Source organism: Diuraphis noxia, unplaced genomic scaffold (genome assembly GCF_037042655.1).
Source record: "Diuraphis noxia isolate RWA-SAM2 unplaced genomic scaffold, SU_Dnox_SAM2 contig0001, whole genome shotgun sequence".
Classification (NCBI taxonomy): Eukaryota; Metazoa; Arthropoda; class Insecta; order Hemiptera; family Aphididae; genus Diuraphis; species Diuraphis noxia.
This window is the reverse complement of record NW_028301711.1, coordinates 65,806,374-65,822,102: the sequence shown is the minus strand read 5'-3', so window position 1 is coordinate 65,822,102 and position 15,729 is coordinate 65,806,374. Positions and strand designations below refer to the sequence as shown.

General features: G+C 27.9%; 1 protein-coding gene across 3 annotated transcripts in view; it reads right to left on the bottom strand.

Annotated features, from left to right (window-relative positions):
* Positions 1-4,944, bottom strand: part of Ten-a (Teneurin-a transmembrane protein) — a 53,929-nt gene extending 48,985 nt beyond the window's left edge. For all 3 annotated transcript variants that reach the window (XM_089215394.1, XM_089215397.1, XM_089215400.1), the window contains exon 1: positions 4,478-4,944. The gene's annotated coding sequence lies outside the window, so the exon portion shown is untranslated. The remainder of the gene's footprint in view (positions 1-4,477) is intronic.
* Between the last annotated feature and the right edge of the window lie 10,785 nt (positions 4,945-15,729).

Below are 15,729 nucleotides of genomic sequence, written 5' to 3'. Positions count from 1 at the left end.
TCTACAATGCTATCGATTTGTTTTTATTCTTTCAGTTTCAATCTTTAGGTAGGTAGTTCTTTAATTGAAATTCTTTCAGTATACGCTTTAGTTTAATTTCGTTTCTAGTTTTATATGATATGAATGAGTGTGCTAAAGGATCAATATAAACGGTCATTGGATCATGAAAATAATATTTATTTTCTAATCTAAAATCACCTCCACTTCCAGAATAACTATAATAAAAGTGTTTTTCTCGAACAAAAGATATTTTTATTTTTAAAACGTTATTTTCTATTTTATAATTAACATTAGTCCCATGCGCGCGATTAAGACAGTCCGGTATGTTATTATCTCTGCCATATATCGCCAAGGGCTAATAATAACAATGTTTTCTTTTCATACCATGGATTCATGGACCACATCTGGTGTTCCTTCTCAAATTATTTCGTTAAAAGTCGATAAAATAAATCTGAAAACTACCCTTTGTATTAAACATTTGATGACAAAGATAATAATTTCAGTTTTATTTTTGGCTTAACTATGTATGTTTAATAGATTAAACAAATAAACGTGTCTACAGCCGTACACTAGCATATTGCATAAATACATAGTAATAACGGATAATATTTACACTTCTATAAATAAAAATATTATATATATATATATATAGTTTAATTTAAAAATTGATTGCTAGAAATAACAAAATCTTATTTATTTTAATAATAATTCCATTACTATATCACCAAATCACAGGTAATATTCATTGAAACAATCATTAGCCTATTGAGTAGCATTTAGTCAGTATTTGGAAGTTTCCACATTTAGAAGTACCTATCCATTAAGGCATTAGAAGAAGTTACTATATAGTTTTAAAATTAATGAAAATAAAACGATTAAATTTAATAGATTATATACATTCGGAATGTTTAAAATATGATGAATTTTATAAATTACATTACATTGCTTCTGTTTTAAACGTGGTACCTGTATAAATGTATAATTCTGAACATTTACAACTATAAGAAAGGAATTTTCCATACATGATGATCTGAAAAGCAATTGGACTCTTTACAAGTGTAAATAATTTAACTTATTGGTAAAAAAAATATTGTACCTATATTTTTAGGTTTATTTTATGTGAAATACATATTGTGTAAATAATCAAATGTAACTATGTGAGCTGATGACCATGTAAATGATGGTCACAAAAAAAAAAGAAAATAACTTAATATATTTTTTTTACAATATAGTCATCCGGACTCCGGAGACTAATAAAATTACGTTGATTATAGTTTTATAAAGTTATAAAAAACCAATTTTACTACTCCATAATTTTTGAATTTGGGATTAAACATTAAACATAATATTTATAGATATGTTAACCTTATTGCCGTGTGCCTGTTTATTTTAACATTAAACTAATAAATTAAATAAATAATCACTAACCTTAGGATATTAATTCAAAATGCATTTGTTTTAACATACATTGGTTAATAACGAAAAAAAAAACGAAACATAGTACCTATCACTTTTGTTATGGTCGACCGGTGTGAATGATTTGACGTACCGTTTATGTTACGAAAAGCATCGATAGTGAATAGTACGCTTGTGCATTACGACGCATAGCTGCGTAGAACGAACATGGCCAGTGAGACAATAGCTTAAGTTCTTTTACAAAGTCATCCTACTTGAAGGTTTTATTGCTATATTACTTATATCTAATATTAATTTAATATAATTATAATAGAATTCAATCTTTAATGTCTTATACAGTTATACTAATAGTTTAAGACTTGGGTATTTTATTTATATTATACACATTTTTTTGTAATATTCTTCGTTTCATTGGTGCACCAATTTAAAATTAAAATTATTAAAACTAATCACAGAAAAAATCCACATGGAAAATTTTTCCTACAGGAAAAAAACTCACTATTTGATTTTAATTGACACGTTTTATAGTTTAACGCAACTTAAAAAATTACGGTTTTTTTTTTATTAAATGCTATTAAGTTTTTAAATTAGCTTTTTAATCTATAGTACAAGAAATTGATAGATAAATTTATGTAGTACTGAACAATTAAATTAGGTAAACTATACTTTACTTAAGACAATCAATTTATCAACGTTTTTATAAATAGTTGAATAACAAAATGCAAATTATTAAAGGTATATTCAAAAAAATGGTAATTATAGTGTGTTTGTTATGGATACACTTGAAAATTCCAATTTTCGACGTCTAAATATTAATACATAATATTTATGTATGAACATTTATTGTTTAGCTTTTGCGTGAGCTTTTCTTTCGTTGGTCTTTTCCATATACATATTTACTGGGGTATATTTAATATTTGAGTTTTTTCTGTTAGATTTTTTCAGACTACCACAATGCACAACAATAAATGATATCGAGCAACAATCGTATAACAAAACATCCACTTTTATGAAAAATAAAATTATTGAATTTCACATTAGAGTTGTGTGCCTATTAATTTTGTGATTGTAGTTTTACACGATTTTTAGCTGACGATTTTTGCATTCAAATGTTACATTGTTTATCCAACACAAGATAAACATTAATATATTACTATCTTTATTTATTATTGCTACTGGTACTACAAGTGAACTCATATCAACTATATTTTAAATTATGATAATAATTTATATTGACGAAAAATAAAACAAAAATCCAATATAAATCGAAACGATTATAATTAAAATGTATTCATATATTATTTATCAAATACATATTTTGTATTAAATGTATGCATTTATGATACCTAAATTCAGTTTGTTGATTTTATGATTTTATTTATCATTTCATAATAATGAAAAACAAAAATTATTTTTAAATATAATAAACAAATCTTTTTAAGAACCAATAATTGCGTTTATTCTTCATCCATAATTCCAGAAATAAATTATTAAACACATTAAATTAATGCTTCAACATGAAAATTATTTCACAATTTATTTTATGACATGGTAGAACTTGAAATGATAAAATTATAAACAAATCTGAAATTAGGAACTTAGAGAAATGTCTAGTAATAATACCACATATAATACAGATATGTTTTGTTAGGTATCAAATGTATTTATTAAATATTATTGGCATTTGTAGTGGTTTTTCGCGTATCGTATTTGTAATTTTATTTAATAAAATATATTACCAATTTATACATTATAAAAAATATTAATACTTATTCGAAACGGTTTTGATCAATATTTTGCTGAACGAACGAGTAAGATCATTGTTATATGCTTTGACTGCTCGATTTATTTATAACATTATAAATTACTAGAATTCAATTTGAATATGTAAATATGTAAATAAGCATAATTCGTGTATTCGTATAAAATAAAGTTTGTAAAAACAAAAAAAATTTAACTTTTAGATAATAAGAGAGATAATTCAATATATATTATAATTTAAATTTAATTAATTTACCATAAATGACATAAATATAGAAGAAATACAATTGTCAAAAACTTTTCTAGCATTATTATGTTCATTTCAAAATTTGATAACGTTACCTATCTATAGCTTTATTCTAAAACGTTAAGGGTTAGGCTTGGTCAATTAAATATAAATTTAAGAAAAACTGATGTTTAATGCTGATTATATGTTATAAACCAATTTTAGAATTGTTTTAGTAGCTCCTAAGTGTATGTGTATTGTATAAATACTAATCTTTAAGTAGAATTCAATTGGGATCTCGTCCGAGGTGAAGGAGGGTGGGGAATTAAAACAGCTCACTACCTGCAAAAACATTTGAAAAATAAAACAGGTCGATCCATATTTCAAGTGATTTTTATAAAACATAGGATACTAGTTTACATGAATTTGTAAATTTCATTAAAACGTTACATACATGTCATACCTTGATAATTATCAAAATATCTACTAACAATTTAATAGAGCGAATAAGTTTAAAATTTGTCTTGTGTTTCAAAACTTATGTTTCCAATACGCACTTAGGAACGTAGTTATTATATTTTCTACAATACATTTTAACAAATTTCAATATATTTAAGATACCTAGTGTTCGTAGTAACTATATGGCAACTATATTCCGACAATTTAAACTATCACATATTATATCGAAAAATGTGTGTATAGTCGATATTTTGGTTTTGAGTTCTGAAAAAAAAAGAACGTGAATGGCACGGAAAGAATTGTAAATCAATGTATAATGTGTATAGGTGACACCCGTGACACCTTACCACCCGATCGACTCCGCGAGTGGTATATGAGTGGATGGGTGACAGTGAATAGACATCTTTTTTTTTTTACAATTAAGCCTACGTTGTTATCATAAGCACATCCATCAGGTACATTGTACATGTTTAAGACGGTCGTTGCAAGATTATACCGTAATTACGTCAACCAATGCGATGAGCCGATAACACAATAACAATGACAATAAGATAATTAAAGTAACTTGCAGGACCACGTTAAAATCACATTAAAATAGAGGCGTTTACTACTTACCCTTTGACGTTTCAGCTGATGTTGTTCGGGACACGGTCGGAGGTGGCGGCCCTGTCGTCGATGTGCTCGTTGCAGCCACCCGGTCGTCAAAGGCCTAGCCGTTGTACAACCGATGGCGGTTCATTTCCAGTGGGGTGCATCGTGAGTAAGTGGGCGATCAGGGGCGACCGTGAATCAGAAAAATACCGTCCGATGAACGGTCGAAACGATACGCATTCGACAACGATGTATCGCCGTGCTTGCTGTTAATGTAGCGTTTCGTTTTTTCGGACAGCGTACGAGCGGGGTCTGGAGAACGAGTGCGCGCGCCTACCGTCGGCGGAGGGCAACGGAGAAAAAAGAATAGAACGAGAAAAAATTAAAGAGGAAGAGAAAACGAGAAACAGAGAGAGAGATAGAGAGAGAAAGCGTTCGATCAATTATTATACGGTCGAACGGTGGCGGCGGCGGTACAACTCTTCGGGCGGACGGGCAAATCCATAATGTGTCGCGCGCGCGGCAGCGGCGAAGCTGTCAGTGGGGGCGAGAGGGACGTTTGTCGTGCGCAAGTCCACCCCACCGCTGTCGTGACGCTCGAACAAGGGTCGCAGCCGCCACCGTCGCGCTCCATCGTGCGCCGTCGCCGACGATCGTTTCATGGAAAGGGGATTTTCAGTACGTAATCAAAGCCAAAGCGGTTTCGTGGATTTAATTAAATTTCCGGAACGTGCCTGCCGCTTTTCCACCCGACCCAGCGGATACACCCCTTGGCCCAAGCCAGATGCTGCCACCGTCGTGTGATCGTGAATACGTGCAAGCACATACACTCCGGCGACACGTTCGAGATATGCGATCGCGATGATTATTATTATTACTGCTATACCCGTTGTTGTTGTCGTTGCTGTCATTTGTATTCGTGGTTTCGTAACATTACAGTTGCAGATCCATTGGTGACGATTTTCATATGTAGAGGGTTGTCTTCCCCTCTCCACCACAATGAGGCTATAGTGTATCATTTTTTTAACGATCCACTACCCTCATAATATTTAAATATTATCTAGACGCATAATATAATAATTAAAATATTAATATAATGTTCTGTGTAAAAACAAAACGTACGCGGAAAAATAACACACAAGAATCCAGTCTACGTTCTCCTCCCCTTTGTTGCCACCTACACCACCACAAGTCACAGCACTGTTTTTATCGACGATTACGTCGGCCGACGGCGGCGGTGCCGTCCGTATTCGTATCGCCGCGACTCTCTACATTGTACAACGACGAATATACACCGTATTTGTTACCTACCTTTTGTCGTATTGACGACTCTGCCACCACCGTTGTTATTACACGAAGGGTAGCGTATAATAACAGTGACATTTTGGAAAATTAAGTTTCCTCCTTTCTGCGGTTAAGTACACAGTACCTATTGCAACAATTAAAGCTGATATTCGTTTAATGCATTTTTTGTTATTTTATCGGTTGACATTATCGCTTAACACCATAACCAATTGTTAATTATTTTTTTAAATGTTCTATCTACTTCATTTATCTAAATATAATTTAACACTATAGTTTCGAATGGCATATCCATAAAATATTTGGTGTCTACTATATTACCATAATACCATGTAAAAAAACGATATTTTATACTACTTACTAGTAGTATAAACAGTGATGTAGGTGGCTCTAAAAAATCATAGGTACACAGTACACACCTTAATCATTGTAAAAAATAACTTTGGAGGCTACGCCCCCCCCCCCAGTCACCCCCACCAATATTCGGTACTCGTACAATCCTACATCTATTTGTCTATATAATATACAATAGAACCTCATAAATTATGATTGATATATTTTAACCTCATAATCTATTGTATCCGCGTGTACCCTCCACTACATTACTGAGTATAAAGTATATTATAATATATCAAAGTACCTAAACGTATTTCTCAATTCAGTTAGGTCTGTGTTTTTATCTTGTAAATTGGGGTAGCAAAATCATCCTAACCTAAACATTTTTCAGTAAAAATGTATTTTTAAGCAAGTAATTTGTAGATAATTTAATTTTGGTCATATAATTATCATACTATGGTGCGTATTTGTTTTTAATGGAGTGTGGTTGTGAGTATAACTTGTGACTATGTACTTTAACACTACCTATCTCATCAAATAACATCAAGAACATAACAATAACATCGTAATATAGTTTTGTTTTTACTAGTTTGTAGTTACTTGGTATAAAATATTTACGAAAAAATAAATATCATAACAGTTCCAATATTTCACTTTGCAACCGTGACATTTGTTATTTTGTTATCAAACCGAAACATTTGATTTTAGATTCTGAGGGAAGCGATGGATTTATCTATTTTACAATTATTAGTGTCTTTTAATTCATTTTTTTGTGTAGGTACACGAAAATTTGTCGAAATAATGCTTCGATTTTCGACTCCAGTAGCATTTCCGGGGGGTAAATTCTCTAATTGATGCATTTTGGGAAGAGAAAATATAAAACACCTAGTAGTTTTCAAAAGCTTAAGAAAAAAAAATAAGGAAAAACGGGAATTTTTACTCAAATTTGGTATTTGATAAAATCGACTTTAGATATTGGTTTGGTGTAACTCTAAAACAAATAACCGTTAATACATGACATTTTCACTGAATGTTTATTTTGGCATTTTCTATACCTGAATAAAATTTACAAAATGTTTCATAATTTTTAGGTTATTTATTGACATTTTAAATTAAAATTTTTTTTTGTTTTTTATTCTTTAAATGTCAATTAAATTATATTCGTTGGAACAAAAAGCTTGAAAATTAATACAAGATCCCAGTAAAATTATATAATAGCAAGTTGGAAACATTAACATACATAGGTACGTACTTTTTTTTTTATAACCACTTAAAGTTCAAATTTTGACAACATTTATAAATTATTTAGTTGTAAAAAAATTTATAAAACGTTCAACTTTTATAGCTAATGATTGAAAATTTAAAACAGCGTTACACGTAGATAGATAATTTTTTAACATAAAAAAAAATCTAAAAATTATACAAACATAGATTTTTACAGTTACACACATTTTACTTATTCTACGTCTTTTGAAAATATTATTCATGAATACTTGAAAGTTATACTTTACATTATAAATTGTAATTGTAATAGATAATGTCGTTAATGAATTATACCTACTCTTTATAGTATATTGTATATTGTATGTACTATGAATGACTGAGTGAGTCGGGTACATAATAAATTTAATTTGATTAATTTGAAATTTATTTTATAGGTACCTACCTACATTTTTTTTTTTTTTTTTTGAAATAATAACAACATTGTTTAAAATATTTTATATAAACAACAAACTGTCTCCGCTCAAGATATCATTTTTTGTGTACAATAATTATACCTATATCATAGAATTCAAATTTAATACCATTCATTTAAGTAACTCACTAATAACCGCTATATACCGGACCGATATCCACTTACTCGTTTATTCAAGATTTTTCAACACTATTTTAAAAGTGAAAAATGAAGTGTATACTCATATTTTTAGACGCGGGCCGGTCTGTAGAAGTAATATTAGTATGAATTATGATTTATTATATTATATTTCACTATACCATGCTAGTGTAGTAGTTTGTTACAGTATATTATTACGACCCCAATACGGTTCGTGCCACTCACCATGGCTGTCAACGCACCCTACATGAAAACAAATGAACACAAATAAGTCTTTTGAAAGTTTTAATCAAATGACTGTATACAAAATGCTACATACTACTATGTATAATTAATACGTTTATAATTTTATAAAATAGGTGTATGAAAAGACACAAAATTTAAGACTAAATAGTAAAGGTACAGGGATGGACTGGCAAGGCGGGTTATTAACCATACCAACCCAGGCCCTCTAGAAAATCTATTTTTGGGCCTCGAGCTATATTTGTTATTTTAAATAATTTTTTAATTCCACACCGTAATCATTACCACAAAAACGAATAATAGAATATTAATTTAATGATTTTCGGTCCTTGGTCAGTGTCTAGTGAAAATGAAAACAATGATCGATATGATATATTATTGGCTCACATAAACCGATTGATTCAAATTCATCATTAGATTTAAGGTTTTATTAGAAAAATTAACATCTTTTGAAATTACTATAACTTCATTTATATTCCTTGAAATTTTTCATCACACTTCTGTTCTTTCAAAATATCTTCAATCTAAAGAATTAGATTTCATTACTGTTATGAATCTAATTATGACTTTATTAAGTGATATTAGAAAAGGGTCATCTGATTATGATAGAGTTAAAGAAATAACTATTAATTTTGTTTCGATTAAATTCAATTATGATCAAATTATAAAGCTTGAAAATATATTTATAGAAGAAACATTTATTAATAAACGAAGGACAAAAATTTAAAAATGCCTGGGTGAGACAACTTTTCGGATGATATCAGAAATATTTCCCCGCATGACTATTTTAAATTCAACAGTTGACTCCTTTCTAAGAATTTGTGATTATTAATCTAGTAATAATTTTGAAACAATTACTTGTAAGTTGTAAGTCTTGAAAAGAAGTAGGCTGCTGCACTTGCCCACCACATTTGTTGGAATATTTTTATAGATATAATTTACATACATCAGCATTTTCAAATTTATACTCGCAAAACAAATATATTCTCACTCTCTCTTGTATTGAAGTGAACTGCAAACGTGCATTTTCAAAATAAAATAAAAATAGATTGAAGAGTGTGATAAAGGAAGAGTTATTGAATCTTAAATGCTGATTAGCATAGAAGCAGATATTATTCCAGAAACAAACATAATTATAGATACTAGAGGTTCTAGAATACTTAGTAATTTATTAATTTTTTAATATAATACTTAATAGTAATTATTATTAAAAATAGTATTTAAATTAAAAACATTAAATTTATTTTTGAAATTATAATTATTAATATTTATGATTTAAATATTGAAGTAACTTCTTTTATATTATTTGAATTAAGAATTATATCAAATTTTAATATAGAAGTTTGTTATTTTATTAAGTTGAACTTTGTTAATATCACAAACATTTGTTTTAGATTCTGAGCGGAGCGAGGAATGTATTAATTTTACCATGATGTGTGTGTGTGTTTTTTTTTTGTGTCTGTCATCACGTTTTGGGGCAATAAAAGTTCTTCGATTTTCGACTTCTGTACCTCGTTCGAACAGAAAGTGAATCTATTTGATACCTTGAGGGGTCAAAAGTAAACAATTCCCAATATTTTTCTAAATAATCGGGATAAACAAACTAAAAATTAAGGAAAAAACGGGAATTTTTATGCACAATCTTTTTTCGACAAAATCGGTTTTGGTTTTTGATGTAACTTTAAAATAAATACATGCGATTTTCACCGAATATTTATATAAGTATATTCTATCCACCATGCAATTTTCAAAAAATGTCGACTTAATTTTAACTATTTATAGGTATACCTATGCAATTTTCGATCATTATAAGTTTTTTTTTAAAATTAATATCGATAAAAATGTATTTATTGAGTACAAAAAGCTTGAAATTTTAATAAAAGGCTCCTATCATATTGTTACAACAGCAGTTGAAAAATAAAATAAATCACAGGCACATTTTTTTTTACAAGCATTCAAAGTTTTAATTTTGACCACATACGTAAAAATCACGAAACTTCGCAAATTATTTTAAGCTAAGAATTCATAAACATTTTTCTTTTTAAATCTAAGATTTCAAAATGTTTAATAATCCATAATATATTCTAGACAGATAATCCGTCTCCCCTCAGAATCGTATTTCGTTTTTCGTATTTAATGATATTATAATATCATTGGATTCAAATTTAATTCCATCCATTACAGAAACTCACTTGTAACCTATTGTACAGCAGAGCGACATCCACGATTTACCCACTTTTTTCATTTTATTTGTATTAAAAAGGATTTAAAATTGTAATATTGAAGTAATTTGTTTTATTTTATTGTGTTAAATTTAGTTGAGTAAAACCTACAGTTTTTTCATTTTATTATAAGCTCCTCAAAAAGTTATTTTTTGTAACATCATGGAGTCGCTTGTTTGGTAGTTTTAAAACTTATACTCATATGGGCTTCAGGGCTTCAGTCCACCCCTGTAAAGATGCCTAATAATTACACATTTGATAAGTCTTTTAAAACGATTTATCGGATGACAGTCTAAAAATACTACCACTACTGATGGGTTTTTTGAACTATATAATTGGATGACAGTATTAAAGAACTATTTATTACTACGTAAGTATGTAAATGTATACACTTAAAACACACACAAAGAGGTTTCACCCAATGATAGTCTAGTCTAATGGCATTTCATGAACACATACAACGATATAACGAATATACAAATAGACAACTTGGAATTTTACGTTTAGGCGTAAACATTTTTTTTTTTTATTCAGTTTTTTCATTACTACCTAGTCAAAACTCAAAATGGGGTTTTATCGATTCCGCCGTTTTAATATCAATTCCGCCGGCTATCGACTCCGCCGAGCTTTTTTATTTATTGATTCCGCCGGCTATCGATTCCGCCGAACTTTTTTATTTATTGATTCCGCCGGCTATCGATTCCGCCGACTATGTATTTTTAAATCAATTTTTTTAAAGTTTAAATATAAATATTTCAAAAAATAATTCAAACATTTTTGTAAGTAAAATGTATTAAAATAGTAAAATAATGATATAAAATTTATTTAGTTAACGCCAAAAAAGCAAAAATAATATAATTTAGTACAAATAAAATAAATAGGTAATAGTAAATAATAATCAAATGTTCTACAATTTATTTTAAAAACGCCAAAAATGCAAAAATAATATAATTTAGTACAAATAAAATAAATAGGTAATAGTACGCTTTGTTATAAAATTTAAAACTTTTATATGATATTAATTGATTTTTTCTTTCACTAATAACGATTTCAAAATTCATTTTTAACACGAGGTGTCGAGGTATCTGGTATATGTATAATGCAACACGCGAACAAGACTACAACTGTCACTAAATGTTGATCATTTGGACACAAAACATATTGTACAATATTTACTTTTATTTCTAATAATACCGATGTACCTACGTGTAATAAAATATGTCTCTTTTCGATACAATTTTATAGATTATATTGATTAAGATAAAACCGACACGATAATATGCGATAGCTATACGTATATTATTATAGAATATGTTAGGGGAGATTAAGACGTTTAGTATAGTTGGAGAATTCAAAATTCAAGTTATATATTTAGGTAATGCTCTAAGACTACGAGTGTTTTTACTAGTGAATTGAAAATTAATTGTATATTAATTTAAGCCTTTTATATTTTGTTTTCATTAAAATAAATAATTTACAAATATTAACCGGCGGAATCAATAAAAAGAAAACTTCGGCGGAGTCGATAGCCGGCGGAATCAATAGATTTTTCACAGGTAAAAAGGTCATTTCGGCGCAATCGATATACGCCCCTCAAAATTTGAAGAGTTATAGGTAGTACCTATTCCAAAATCACACAAGTGCCTATTTCGAGATAGGAGTAGGACTTGTCACTTTTTTTCGGTATAGACTGAACATAACGATAAATTAAAGTTTTATATTTCACAACTGAACCTGTATACAATCGTAACTTTATAAATAAATCCGTCGTATTGATTTTGAAAAGATTTCATTTTTTGCTTACGTGTGTTGAAAATTAACCAGTAAAAGTTGTATATGTTTAATGCCCTTATTTTTTAATAATAATATATTCGTAGGCACATACTACATCAAGTACTACATTTTTTAAGTGTTAACATATTGTTTTTAATAAATATATCAATTTGATAGTGATTTTATATTACAAAAACTTATTTTTTAATTTACTTATGAATTACGATACTTGTTTTTACGTAGGATATATTTTTTGACTTCTAATTGTCCTCGTTGATACTTGGACTTATGTTCAAGTTAACACTTTTATTTAGGCAAATATATGAATATTATAATACATACTTAATATTTACCTTACATATAGTACACATATTAACACCTAGCACACAATTCTACAATTCCGTACTGCATATTTTCAATGTATAGTTCAATACCTACACTTTGTGTCAGAATTTACTAAAAAATAGAAGATTAGTTTTTAATAATTTAGGATGATTAATAATAAATCATAGTAATTTTAATAATATAACTAAAGCATGGAAAATAGATTACCGAAAATTATTAGTTTTATGTATTAGCACCCTCTAAATCACATGTTTATCAATGCGAGGATGTAAAATTGGCTTAAAAGGGTTAGTTTATTAATTTAAACGAGTAGTTCCCTACTGAATAGCCACACAATGTTATATGGATTATGGAGGGTTGTGGATCATTGTAATACATTCTATTTGAGATAATCGACTAAAAATTAATTAGATTCCACAAAATAATATGATTTAATATAGTATAATATACCTATTATTAACAAAATATGTAATTACCTACTCGTTAGTTATTAAAATTAAAATTATATTTTTAAAATATGTTTTAAATTGTATATTGTTTTCAACATACAAAGTTCGTAAATTTTTACTAAACCAGAATTTTCAGTAAGAAGTTATTTTATAAATTAGTTTTTGCAAGTATCACTCAGTGGCCCCAAGCCATTAAAAGGGTCAATCTCACTTTTTTGCAGAAATAAGTTTGAAAAGCCAATGTTTAAGATATAATAAGATTTTTCTTGTGTTAAAAGGGCGTAACTCAAGTACCAATAATCACTGAGAAGTAGGGCAAATTTTGTAATAATTTATATTAAATAAAAGAAATTTTCTAAAACGGCTAATCTGACATCAGTTTTATTTTCAAAACTTGTGGGCTAATATTTACATTAGCCTTTTTACCAAATAATTATTAATTGATTATTCTGTTTCTACGCTACCACTACTACCTGCAGTCACTGATACCAAATCAAATCAACTATTACTGTAATATAATATTTACACGGGTTTTAATCTTGTTATACTCCATATTGCACAGATACATAAAATTATAATTTTGCGTCATTAAAATGAGTAAAATAAGTAAGTACACAACCGATAATTTTGGTTAAGTATTTTATAATCATTCCTTTTTCAGCAATGAAGAAGAAAGTTTCAAAATATTAGATTTGACTAAGAAAATTAGACATTCTCGTGAATTAATTAGATTAAAACTTTTGCACTCAAAACCCTTGCCTATAGGTAAGTGAAGAAAAATTAAAATATTTGAATTCATTATTTCCATAAAACAATGAAATTAGTTGGGAATTTTACAATACATTGATATAAAATGTAAAACCTACTTCAGGAAATAATAACCAAGGTGATTTGTTTGATTAAAATAGGTATTTAAAAAAAAAAAACAATATTCACATTTTAAAATGTTATTCAAATTCACATTATCAATTTCTTAAGATTAGGTATATTTTAATAAAAATAAGGGATTTTATTTTTTTAATAGGTAATTGTTCTTTAGTATTTATTGTTTCAATTTTTATTTTTGTTTAAATGTATAATAATTTAGTAAGAATGTTTTTGTTTATTGATGAAACTAATTTAAAAATAATATTTTTATAATATTAATAATTGAATTCTAACTCTTACTGAAAGGTATATCAATTGTCAAAAAAAAGTATTTTTATTATTATTACATGGATGTGATATGTGATTAAATTTAATGTATTCCTAATGAAATTTAATTTTAATTTAAGAAGTTAAGTCAAGACTGATATTATACACGGATAAAAGTTTACCAATTGTTTATAAAACATATTATATAATTTACTTATTTATAACTTAACAAGAATAAACAAAATTGTGAATATAAGAGTAGTTTTATTTTATACCTAATCAAAATTTGTAATGCTACTTTGTATAACTACTATAAGGCCAATTTCATATTTTTTTTTTTTAATTTCAAAGATATGTGTGAGGCCAATGTTTTAGAAAATGTTATAGTAAATGAAATATAAAATAAATATAAAGACTGAATAGTTTTCTAGTCTTTTCTTAAACTTTTTTCAAACACTCAAATTCATGAATATTTTAATACAATTTCTGAAAATATTTTTGATGTCAACAAATTTTAGAATTCGTTATTGTGAAAAGTTAGAAAAAGTGTGATTGGTCCTTTTAATCATTGATCACATCACTAATTTCGTTTCATTGAATTGCAAAGTGTATACGAAATGAAATGATAATTTTAAAGAATATTTCTGCTTTAATAGATGCATTAAATCAACACATTTATCAAGTGTCAAAATATATATTGTCATCCGATTAATTGCCAGTTATAAATAATTATACTTTATACTATTATCATGAACGTTGAACTCGTGTATCTACCCATATATTGTATAGTACCTATACTATAGTAACAAACCGACAAAAGTCTTATGGTTGGCCATTTTGTGACAACGAGCTTTGAACAAATCCCTTATGAATTCCGTACATTAGCCACTTCTAACAGTTCTAACTTATACGCATTAATTATACATACTCCTCGTATATGACATGTACGTATGACGGCATGACGCACAAAACAAATATGTACCTATAGTCAATTAACTGAACGGAATAAAACATTCTCGTGTGTTCTCGAATAAAAGAAGAACAAATATAGGAATTCAATTAAATATGTTTTAATTTCCGTAGCGACGAGTTTATTTGGAATAACTTGGTGACTGTCTACCACGTAACTCCAAATAAAACCATCATCACTGGTCACTGTTGAAAAAAGAACCTGAAATAATTAAATAGTATAATATACTTTATTGTCATATAAAGTAGGGATTTTGTTATTAAAAACACCCTGGAATTTAATTTGACTATCTTTACTACTTTACTCCATACAATCATGATAAACATGATACATTAGATAACATAATATAATAATACATACCCGGCTATTTATACATATTCAATAGAGAATCCCAACGAAAAGTTGACAATGATCTGTTATTTCATCTGTCACTGTGAAGTACTGATACTCGGGATACATCAAAATAATGTTCATATTACACTGAACGAAAATGTATTAGTAAATTAAATAATGCTTAATTTTCATTCATTAAAAAATAATAGTGTGTTAAAATATTAATATAATTTTGACTTTTTTTGAGATATTTATAGACGACTGAAATTTTCAATTTGTCTGAACATTTTTTTTTTAAGTGTCGATAAAATTTTTTTGGCCCTATCAAGATACTT